This window comes from Notamacropus eugenii, chromosome 4 (assembly GCF_028372415.1).
Source record: "Notamacropus eugenii isolate mMacEug1 chromosome 4, mMacEug1.pri_v2, whole genome shotgun sequence".
NCBI lineage: Eukaryota > Metazoa > Chordata > Mammalia > Diprotodontia > Macropodidae > Notamacropus > Notamacropus eugenii.
In genome coordinates, this window is record NC_092875.1 from 163,750,356 (window position 1) to 163,761,190 (window position 10,835).

General features: G+C 37.6%; 1 long non-coding RNA gene and 1 pseudogene across 1 annotated transcript in view; one reads left to right on the top strand and one right to left on the bottom strand.

The window, feature by feature from the left end:
* The window catches only part of LOC140498286 (uncharacterized), a 2,898-nt gene extending 838 nt beyond the window's left edge, over positions 1-2,060 (bottom strand). The window contains exons 1-2 of the long non-coding RNA XR_011965052.1: positions 1,947-2,060; positions 1,658-1,758 (exon numbers count right to left, since the gene is read on the bottom strand). This is a non-coding gene — a long non-coding RNA (uncharacterized lncRNA). The remainder of the gene's footprint in view (positions 1-1,657; positions 1,759-1,946) is intronic.
* Positions 2,061-9,370: 7,310 nt separating this feature from the next.
* Positions 9,371-10,519, top strand: LOC140500742 (actin, cytoplasmic 1 pseudogene; annotated as a pseudogene).
* Positions 10,520-10,835: the final 316 nt, after the last annotated feature.

Here is a 10,835-nt window from a genome sequence, read left to right on the forward strand (position 1 = left end):
ATACCGCAAATGTAAAGATATGGACTATCCCCTTCCTTCTTCCTAATACTATTCTTACCTTCTTTGGTATACCTCTGTATAGAAGTTTATCAAACAGTGATGGACCAGATACCAAAGGAAGATCATAAACAAATGTGGAGAATGTTGACAGATCAAGTGGTCAAGAGCACTTCTGCTATATGTGAAATACCTAATCAATTTGAAAGGATTATAGAATATGGATCTTTGTCAGAAAGCAGCAACTCCCAGAGAGGCGGTCATATATACAAGCCAATACTAAGGGATATGCAACCTAGTGCTTTGCTGGGAACCAGAGCCCCAGTAACTGGTGGCTGCATCCAAAATGATTGATGATGTAGTGTCAGTCTAGAAGGACTCTTATTAGAAAATATCCTGTTGCCCACCGTAAACTTTAATAATTATCCTTCATTCTTTTTTTGAGGGGGTAGGCTTTCTTGCTTGAGACTCTTCAGTCTCCTCTCTTATTGACTTCTAGCAAGGGAGAAAGGAAAGAGGGAAAATCTCTTCTCCCCACCAACTTTGTCCACTAAGACTTCTAGAAGAAGCACATGGCAACAGAAGACGTGCTTTCCTAGGTGAACCTGAGACTGGACAGAAGTACTAGGCTTCTTTTTCTGAGCACAGATCAGTCATTAGAAATCCTAAGAAATGTGCATCTCCAACCTTGTTAGTTACCTTATGGGTGGTAAGTTCCTGGGGATGTAGAAACCAGAGAAATGCCACTGCCACCACCCCTAGTACCTTGTTGGGAAATTACAGAAAAGTCCTAGAAAAGAGTCCAAAGGCAGAAAATTTGCAAAATGATAATAACTACTATTTATATAGCACTTTAAGATTTTGAAAGTGCTTTACAAATATTGTCTCATCTTATCTTCACATAAACCTTAAGAGGATGCTATTATCGGTCCCATTTTATAAATGAGGAAACTGAGGCAGGCAGGGGTTGAATGCCTTGCCCAGGATCATAAAATTAGTAAGTATCTGAGACTGGATTTGAACTCAGGTCTTCTTGACTCCCAAGTTATTTTCTATCCACTGCACTAGCAGTTGCATCACTCTCGTAGATTACAAAATAAGAAGTAAGATTTCTACAACAAGAGATTGTTACCTGTTTTGCTCAGTTGCTATTTATCTTTGACACTGCTCTTAGTTACCAAGGGCCAATCAGGAGTTCCCTGTACAACCCCAGGAAAGTACTGTCTCACAGTAAAGACTAGTGCATATATCCATTTCCATGGAGGGTTGCTGCTTTCTGACAAAGGTCCATGTCCTGTAATTACATTAACTTAATTAGGAAACTAAAATTGAGCAATGGTTTTCCTACATTGGATTCTATAATCAGTGACATGCATACTTTTTTTTATTGGCAATAAAATTTGTCTTGCCAATTCTGATAAATTTAAACTTAAGTCCAATTTCAATGTCTCACTTTGGTGTGAAGGTTGATGGCTGATTTGCAAAGATTATGCCAGTAAAGTATGAGGTCAGGTAGGTCTTATCCAATTGACAAGATTTGAGTCATGACTCAGGTGAAATGCTACCTTCAACACTTTTCCCTTGACTTTCCTGATTATTAGCACTCTCCTGTCACTTTGAAACACTTTTTGATGTGTATGTATGTGTGTATATCACTTACTTGTATGTGCACATGCTGCTTTCTTCCAGCAGAACATAAACTCCTTGAGCACAGGCATCATTTCTTTTTTGTATTTGTATCCTCAGCATCTAACATAAGACCTGACACATAGAAAGTATTTAATAAAAACTTATTGAATTGACTTTTTAAAACCAACAAACAGAAGAAGATAAATAGGAAGGAAATTTTCTGTATGCCCATACTGAGATTATGATCAGACAACACATTTTAAATAATAAAGACAAGGGATTATTTATTAAGAGAATTGTTCCCTTTCTGCTTTTAGTACCTCAGATATTGGTTCCAGGAGACATTTTAAAATGATCAGGTTGTAGTGAGTCAAAGTTGCATTTTTTCTTTTTGACATTTCAGCTTTATTATAGTCTATAAACACAAAAACAAGAATTGAACTTTTTGCATAGATGTTAATTGTTACAGACTCAAGTCAGTCATTCATTTGTTGAAAAGATTTCGAATAAAACTTTGTTTTGAGATATGTTGTGTGACTTGATTCAACTCACAGTTAAACATGATCTTGGCCATCTATCTAGATTCTTTCACCAAAATTATGGCACTTCTATGATGTCATGCTTTTTTCTTTTCCCTCATCATCAACATTATTACCTCCCAACTGGACAAATACAATAGATACCTAATTGGTATCCCAGATTTAAGTCTCTCTCTTCTACTCTATCCTCCACAGAGCAGTCACAGTGATATCCTAAAGTAAACATCTGGCCATTGCATTCCCCTGCTCAAGAATCTCTCATGACTCCCTCATATGTCTAGGATCAAATACAAATTCCTCTGTTCCACATTTTAAGTTCTTCATTCCAGCCTACTTTTCCAGACTTACTATGCCTGCTTCTTAATCATTCATTTTGTATTTCATTCAAACTTGCTTTCTCAAAAGAAAACATTTATTTTTAGTTTTCAACATTCACTTTTATAAGGTTTTGAGTTTTAAATTTTCTCCCCCGTTTTTGCTTTCTCCCTCCCCAACATAGCATACAATTTTATATAGGCCATATATATGCAATCATATTAGATATATTTACACACTACTCATGTTGTGAAGAAGAATTAGAACCAAAGGGAAAAACCACAAGAAAGGGAAAAAAAGGAAAAATAGTATGCTGCAAGCAGCATTTAGACTCAATAGTTCTATATTTGGATGTGGATAGCACTTTCCCTCATGAGTCTTTTGGTCAAAGTTGCATCTATAAGGAAACAAGTTGACCTTTATGATAAGGATCATTTTAAGTAATCCCATCTCAGGGGGAAAAAAGTAATAGAACCAGCTGTAATTGAACTACAAAAGAAAAATATGTCCAGGTCCCAAAGGATTCACTGGAGAATTCTATCAAACTTTTAAGGAGCAATCAGTGCTAAAACTATACAATTATTAGAACTTTATAAATGAAGCACCCTTTTATGAGACAAATATAGCCCTTACACCTAAACCTAGAAATAATAAAGCATAGGAGAATGATGGGCCAATGTCATTAATGAATATCAATTCAAAATATTTAAATAAAATCATATCAATTCAATCATGAAATTATTCATTACAACCAAGTTGGATTTATACCAGGTATGTAAGGATGGTTCAACATTAGGAAAACAATCATCCTAATTCATCTATTAAAAATAAAAACATCCACAAAACCATAAATTATCTCAATGATATAGAAAAAGCCTGTGACAAAGTAGAACATTAATGTATGATAAAAAACCTTATAAAGTATAGAAACACACTTTTTTATATCATAAAAAAAAATCTGTCTAAAACTGAAAATAAGCATGATATGAAATGCATATAAATACAGGAGTAAAGCAAAGATGTCCACCCTTCCCATTAATTTTTATATAATTCTGGAAATCCTAGCAATAGCTATAATAAAAAAGAAAGAAATTATCAGCATAAAGGTATATATAAAGATGTGGTAAAATTATCCTTATTTGTTGATGAGATGATATTTACTTAGAAAATCCTAAGGAATCAGCAAAAATACTAATTGAGACAATAGCTTCAGCAAAGTTGCAGACTACAAAATAAGCCCTCAAAAATGCTATATAATAATAATTTTTTTTAATCCAAGAGATAATATATGAAAGGGAAATTCCTTTCCAAATAACTATAAAATGTACAAAATATTTGTTGACCAATCTATCAAAACATAAAATATTGGTACAGATTTGACTGAAACATGTTCTTTAGGGATAAAAGGAAACAGAATTATCATCCATCACAATGAACCTAGTTCAACAAGCATTGATAACTATGTGCAAGATGCTGTGGAAATGGAAAGTCTGAAATCTGGGTTCAATAAATCAATCAATATGCATTTATTAAGTAACAACTGTCTCAAGTACTGTACTTACAGCTTTAGGTGTATAAATACAAAGAAAATGAGTCTGTCCTTGACTTCACCAAGCTTGCTTCTACTAGAGAGACACAACTTGTTCCTTGGTTAAGTAAATGCAGGGCAATTTGATGGAGCTGATACTTGACCTGGGCTTTGAAGGGACATGGGTTTCTAAGAGCCAGAGGTGAAAAGAGATTGTACTCCACTCATGGGAAGAGAGTATGTATAAAGGTAAAATGGTAGGAGATAGAATATGTATGGACAACAGCTAGTAGACCAGCTTGTATGGAATATAGAATGTGTGAAAGGAATGAGGTTGGAAGGGGAGTTTATATTTATTTAGGCAGTTAGGTGAAACAGTAAATAGAACAGCTGGCCCAGAGTGAGGAAGACCTGAGTTCAAATTTGGCTTCAGGTACTTATTAGCTGTGTAACCCTAAGCAAGTCACTTAACTAGTGCCTGCTTCAGTTTTCTCAACATAAAAAGAGGACAATAATAATACCTCTACAGAGTTGTTATAAGGATAAATGACTTCTTATTTGTAAAACTCTTAACATAGTTCCTGTCACACAGTGGTCATAGAAATGATTATTTCCTTTCCTTCTTCCCCTCAAGGCAATAGGGATCTAATGAAGCTTCTAGAACAAAGGAATGACATGGTTAGATCTGCACTGTAAGAACATCAGTATGCCAGAAGTGCGGAGTTTGAATTGGAAAGGTCAGGGACTGGAATCAGAGAGAACAATTAGGAGACTACGACAATAGTTATGCAAGAGGTGATGAGAGACCCATTGAGTGGTTATGGTGTAAGTAGAGAGTGTAAGGTATGTGAAAGGTAACTACCTAGATGTAGAGGGATTATTATCTTCTATCTGAAAATCTTCAAGCTAGAGTTAGGAGGACTTTAGATTCCATCTAGCATATCTCTTTTGTTTTATAGATAAGGAAACTGAGACTCTGATAAGTTAAGTGACTTGCCAAAGGTCATACTGGTAGCAAGTGACCAAACCAGAATTAGAATTCAGATCCTATCACCCCAAGTTAGTGATATTTCTGACCAGATCCTATTAGCCCAAGTTAGTGATATTCTTAGACAATCAGAAATTACCTCCTATGCATCAATAACTGTGATAGGTACTGGGGACAAGGACAAATATGAAATTAGCTACCATCAAAGAACTTATATTCTGTCAAAAGGGGGAAACAAAATTGTTGTTCAGTCATTTTTCAGTCATATCTGACTCTTCATGACCCTATTTGGTGTTTTCTTGGCAAATACACTGGAGTGGTTTGCCATTTCCTCTTCCAGCTCATTTAAAGATGAGGAAACTGAGGCAAACAAGGTTAAGTAATTTGTCCACGGTGACGTAGTTAGTGTTTGAGATTGGATTTGAAACTCAGGTCCTTCTAACTCCAGGACCAGCACTCTATCCACTGTGCCACCTAGTTGTTCCATGGAAACGTACATATATCAACATACGTAAAATATGCAAAAAACCAAAAATAAATTTAAGAAACAAAGAAGGAGCACTAGCAGCCGAAGGAATCAGAAAAAAGAAGTTCATGTAGGATGTGGCATTTCAGCTGAGCATTGAAGAAAGACAGATGTTCCAAAAGTTGGGGGTGAAGAGGGAATGTATTCCAAGCATGGGAAATAGCATGTGCAAAGAAAGGTATGGAGATGGAAAATGGGATATCATGAGTGAGGAAAGATCATTTGCAAGAACCATGTAGAGCACTGAAGGAAGTAAATATGTCACAAGCCTGGCAAGGTAGGTTTGAGCCAGATTGTACAAGGCCCTATTGTATAATGGCAAAATAGGCATTTCTTGTACACTATGCTGTGGAAAATACAGAATGTAATATTATTAATGCATTGAGAGTGATGACAATATTTACTACTGCCACACATGGATTTCTTGGACTGTTTAAGCAAATTGACTTGTAATCATCTTGGGAGTGCTTCATAACTCTCTTATCAAACTTCCAATTATATCAGCTCATTCTGGGAATCTGCAGAAAGGAAGATAAGGGAGAGTCAAGAAGGGAAAAGGAAATTCCTATTGTAACTCTCCTTCCCACTTCCAGCAAATAACCTGCTGCTGTTTTATCACGGGCACATCTTCAGGGCTTGAATTCATGGGGTTTTGTCCATCCCTTAACATTTTCTTTCTCAAGTTATTGGTGAGAAGGTTACAGTCAGAGCAACAGGATACCTGGGTTCTCCTCTACCCCAACTCTATCCTTTGGTCAAGGCAACAGATGTCCAGTGTAGAAGGATAATGGGAGGGACAAAAAGAGAGGGCGAATTCAGACGTAAGGAAGAATTAAAGTCACACAGTAATTTTTGTATCAATTGTTCACCCAAATGTATAGGAAAATCCCTCTTTCTTAAATGAAATCAGAAGAGCATTTGGAGTTTCCCATCGCCAATTGTAATTTGGCTGCTGATATTTTATTATGACTTACTTTAGCAACTGAAATTCTAAGTTTCTGGTACAGCAAGATAAGCAAGGGATTGAGTTTGGGTGACTCAGGTTTATCTTTGGTATCTCACAGTCATTTTATAGAAGACTGAACTCCTCAAGAAGAAATCTTTCTCCTATTAGTGAACATGGAAGTTTTCCTTCCTGGCATCATCGGTTCAGATGGCGTGAGAGGAAGTTAGAACATATTCTAGCTAGAAACTTTCTTGCTTTTCATCAGCTGGGGTCACATCTGCAGAGAGTTTTTATTTCTGTTCTTAAGAGCTCTCCCCAGTATTAGGCTATATATGCACCCTGCTTAAATGAATCAAATTATTGGGTAAGGCAAGCAGGATGCCTAGCCAGATGGATGGCATATGGCCAGATTGAATGGTGGCCAGAATGATGCTTTAACAGGGTGTCAGTTTATGGAGGCTTATCTTGTTTTGGTTTGATTTGGTTTGAGAGAGGGCAGAATTAATGTATATTTCTTGAAGAATTTTGTATTCTCTAGATAATAACTCAGCTTTATAATTTTTTATATCTTATTCTTTCCTTTCATAGAAAGATTAACATCATAACCTTTATTCTGACTTACTAATACTAAAATTCTTAGGTAATTCAAAGGAAGAATCATGTAATTTAGTATCAGATTTACAACTTAATAATTCTAATACAGTCCAAAGTCACATATGAAAAAGGTCATTTAATCAAAAGAATATTTGAAGTTCCATATTCTTGCTTAATTTGAAGAAAAGTAAATATAATTTTACTTAGATAATTGTCTAAATTTTCCATTTCATATTGGTTACAGGGGGCTTGGCCTAACAATACAAGTAAATTAGTGATTTCATTAATTGCCTGTTCTATTGCTTAAGTATGACTAGAAGATAATCACCTTTAGAGGTTATAGTTTTTGTATGGTATCCTCTTGATAGATATTTCCAGAATATATGCAGGAAAATGTCATTGAAGAAATGATAAATATTAATAAGATTATGTTTTGTGAATTTTCTATTTAAAATACTCAATTTCAGGTATAGTAGTGTAAAGGTTCTATTTATAATACCCAGAGTCTTTATAGGACTGAAATCTTAATACATACACATGTATGTATATAACATACATACATAGACACATGTGGGTACATATAGAAATCTTCAGCCCCATTCTCTCTTCTAAGCTCAAAATTCACCTCTCTCAAAAGTTACTTTTTCCTTTTCCTAAATCCCAAATTTCCATTCATGTTAACACTATTTTTGCAGTCTTAAGAAATACTTCAAATTCTCAGAATTATCTTTAACATCCCCCTCTCCTCTAACTTACCATCATTTGTCAACTCTTCCTCCTTCATTACCTCTTACGTTCATTCCCTTCTTTCCATTCTCTCTACCACCACCTCATCTCAGGTCTCATCTGGACAACTGGACCCCACCGGTAGAGACACTGGTTGGAGGGTTATTGCAGGTGTCCAGACGAGACCCAAAATAAGGCAAACAGAAGTTTCACAGGACTTACAACATATCAAACTAGAATCTAGAGCATAATGTTGCTTTTATGTAAGTGTGCCTCTTTCATAAAGAGTGTTTTGTAGGTATTCAACCTAAGAAAACTCTTTCCCAGCTTTGCAATTTAAAACATTTGCTTAATTGTCGCTTAGTCTGCTGTGCATTGTGCGCCTGATTTTACATAACAGTCTTGATGCATGCTATCATGTCTGGATATAATGACTGTGGTATTTGCACTGTGCAAATTCTTACCTCAAGGATGACAAGTTTACCTTCCCTTTGTGTCTCAACTCTCAACAGCTTTCTTCCTCCCCCAACCCCCAGTTCTAGCAGCTTCATAAGATGGTTATAAGCATCTCTTGTACATAACATTTCCTTTGCTAAATTAACTGTTAATGGTTTACAAAACTAGACTTGATTTATTTCAGCACAGGTGCTTTTAGTATTTACCTTGCCAATTTACCTGATCAAGGCATAACATCCTCTACGGATTACACATCAGAACTATGTTTCTCTCCTCCCTTTTGAGGGGCCTAGTTAGTGTCAAAACTGGAGAAGAAGCAAAGATGAGAAGAGAAGGCGAAAATAAATCACTACATCTGTCTATTTACTTGGCATTTTGGTTAATAATATGTACTAGAATGCAAAGTAGAGATTCGCTAAAGTGAAGTTATATTTCTTCTTGTTCAGTTGTTTCAGTTGTGTCTGACTCTTTGTGATCTTTGGTGTTTTTCTTCACAAAGATACTAGAGTATTTAGCCATTCCCTTCTCGAACTAGGAAACTGAGGCAAACAGGATGAAGTGATCTGCCCAGGGTTACACAGGTAGGAAGTGTCCGAGGCCCAATTTGAACTCAGGAAGATCAGTCTTCCTGACTTCAGGCCTGGCCCTCCATCCACTGTACCAACTATCTGCCCCAAGGTTTTATAATATCAGTAAATTTTAAATATGGCCTCATCTTCTTCCTTCCTCTTTAACCCTAATGTCCTGGATAATTATAGAGATGAACATATTATTAAAAATTTGACACATAATACATGAAAGCATATTTTTCAGTTAAGTAGACCTTGTCCTCTACTGGGAGGTCATTCCCTGTAGCAATGTAGTCGTACCTGATTGCAGAATGGTTTTAGTAGCATGCCTTAAAGCAAGCTAAGAAAAAAATACAAGAATTCCAAGGGTAAACCAGAAAGGATAAAAAGGAAAAATAAGCAAATGTTAAATGAATAAAAATTCTGTAAGCTTAAAGAGACTTAAAAACAAGTCCAGAGCTGTGAGCTCTCCCACCCAGTGTGCACTCGCCCTCCCCTGCCTCCAGGTTCAGCACCACCTCCTCTCTCTCTAAGGGTTTAAACTTGCCACTTCCAAGTTCACCATGGAAGATGACATTTCTGCTGTCGTTGTTGACAATGGCTCTGGCATGTGCAAAGCTGGCTTTGCCAGAGACGATGCCCCTCGTGCCATCTTCCCCTCCATTGTTGGGCGCCCCAGACATCAGGGTGTGATGGTGGGTATGGGCCAGAAAGACAGCTACGTGGGGGATGAGGCTCAGAGCAAGAGAGGTATTCTGACCCTGAAGTACCCCATCGAACATGGTATTGTCACCAACTGGGATGACATGGAGAAGATCTGGCATCATACTTTCTACAATGAGCTCCTTGTGGCCCCTGAGGAGCACCCTGGGCTGCTCACAGAAGCCCCCCTGAATCCCAAAGCCAACAGAGAGAAGATGACTCAGATTATGTTTGAGACCTTCAACACCCCAGCCATGTACGTTGCCATCCAGGCTGTTCTGTCCCTGTATGCCTCTGGTCGTACCACTGGTATTGTGATGGACTCCGGTGATGGTGTGACCCACACTGTGCCCATCTATGAAAGTTATGCCCTTCCCCATGCCATCCTCCGTCTGGATCTGGCTGGCCGTGATCTGACGGACTACCTCATGAAGATCCTGACCGAGAGAGGGTACAGTTTCACTACCACAGCTGAGAGGGAAATCGTGCGTGACATCAAGGAGAAGCTGTGTTACGTCGCCCTAGACTTTGAGCAGGAGATGGCTACTGCTGCATCTAGCTCCTCTCTGGAAAAGAGCTATGAGCTCCCTGATGGTCAGGTTATCACCACTGGCAACGAGAGGTTCCGGTGCCCAGAAGCTCTTTTCCAGCCATCTTTCTTAGGTATGGAATCCTGTGGAATCCACGAAACTACCTTCAACTCTATCATGAAGTGTGATGTTGACATCCGTAAGGATTTGTATGCCAATACCGTATTGTCTGGTGGTACCACCATGTACCCAGGCATTGCCGACAGGATGCAGAAGGAGATTATAGCCCTAGCTCCCAGCACAATGAAAATCAAGATCATTGCCCCACCTGAGCGCAAATACTCTGTCTGGATTGGAGGCTCCATCCTGGCGTCTCTTTCCACCTTCCAGCAGATGTGGATCAGCAAACAGGAGTACGATGAATCTGGGCCCTCCATTGTCCACCGCAAATGTTTCTAAATGGACTGTGTGTTTTTTGATTTTTTTTTTTTTGTTAAAAGGGTGTGACATGATAATTGCCCCCAAAAAGGGATGAGATTGGCATGGCTTTATTAGTTTTGTTGTTTTGTTTTGGGTTTTTTTGGCGCTTGACTCAGGATTTAAAAACTGGAACGGTGAAGGTGATGAGCAGTCTAAGTATGTTGGAGGCAAACATCCCCAAAGTTCTACAGTGCGTCTGCAGGACTCTTGATTGTACATTTATGTTTTTTTTTTAATAGTCATTCCAAATATTGTATAATGCATTGTTACAGAGAAATTAGCCCTGTTATGAGCTAAGTAACAAATCCAG